This window comes from Belonocnema kinseyi, chromosome 1 (genome assembly GCF_010883055.1).
Source record: "Belonocnema kinseyi isolate 2016_QV_RU_SX_M_011 chromosome 1, B_treatae_v1, whole genome shotgun sequence".
NCBI lineage: Eukaryota > Metazoa > Arthropoda > Insecta > Hymenoptera > Cynipidae > Belonocnema > Belonocnema kinseyi.
The window spans coordinates 105,644,843-105,646,309 of record NC_046657.1 but is presented as its reverse complement, the minus strand read 5'-3'; positions in this window follow the sequence as shown (position 1 = coordinate 105,646,309).

Here is a 1,467-nt window from a genome sequence, read left to right as displayed (position 1 = left end):
TGTGACAACTAACAAGGTCACGTTTCAGAGAGGTGTCTTTTAGGGCGACACCATGAGCCCACTCCTCTTTTGCCTTACATTATTGCCACTATCTCTAGCACTCCGCCATTCCGACGGGTACTTGTGTGGCAAACCTGCAGATCGAAAGTACAAGGTCACTCATGTATTTTACATGGACGATCTTAAGATCTATGCTAAAAACAGTGAGCAACTGCATCTAGCTCTGGGGATTGTCGAACGATATACTAAGGCAATTGGAAATTGGAAATTGGAATGGCTCGTTGATAGAAGCGCCATACTACACCTTTGCGCTGGAGAGACTTATACATACCTGGGCGTGCCACAGAGCCGCATTCAGGATGTCAAGGGGGTCGCGGAATATTGAGTCTTGAATTTCTTCATAACAGGATTATTCTGGGTACAGCACATAGATTTGCAAATGGAAGAGTCCCTCTTCTTAAAATGGTCAGGAATCACGAAGAAGTGGGCAAAGGAGCATTTTTGTACAAAGCAGCGGAGGAGGCTGCTGAAGCACTCGGTCTTGACTTCAGTATTAGGGGTGAGCAAAATGCATTAAATCTTATCTATCTCGAGTACTCACTCCTGAAAGCCCGGATTAAGAAAGCACAAGAGAAAAACTTTCGTGAACAGCTCCTCGATAAGAGGATGCACGGTATCTTCCACAGAAATGTGAAGGATCAGTCAATGTCTTGTGAGCTAACGTTTGCTTTCCTTAAATCGCCCGGATTGAAGTCTGGTACAGAGGGTTTCATTTTTGCATGCCAAGACGGTGTCATTTCCACCTTAACATACCGTCGCCACATTATGAGCCAAGACATTCCCGATGACGTACTACTCGTATCTAGTTGTCCAACTCACGCGGGAACGACCTACATTCAAAGGCACAATGCGGCACTAAGAGTGCTTTATTACCATCTCTGTCACTCCTACGGCATTCACCTTAATATGGCTCCTCTAAATGCTCCTAGGGAAATTGAGTCTATTGTCGAGAATGGGAAGTGCCGCATATACTGGAACTTTATATTCTCGACAATTGTTTATGTTGCTTACTCGAGGCCTGACATGGTTCTTCTTGACTTCGAGAAGCGAACCATGTTCGTTATCGAATTTTCGGCACCAGCTGACAAAAACATCATAGCCAAGGAGAATGAAAAGAAAGAGAGGTATCGGGACCTTATAAGGGAGTTGCAACGATTGTACCCGGAATATTCTGTTAAACTGATCTTCATTATCATCGGCGCTCTTGGAGGTGCCAAGCTTTCACTTGCTAATGGCCTAAAAAGCATCCCTGCGTGTCAACAATATGCTAGAACACTTGCGGGAATAATGCAGAAGGCGGTCGTTCTTGGGTCGCTCCGTGTTCTTAGGGTGCACGAGGCTTTTGCTGGATCGTCGTATTGATTCCTTTACAGACTGTAACCACCTATCTTACGGTTGTGAGACGTG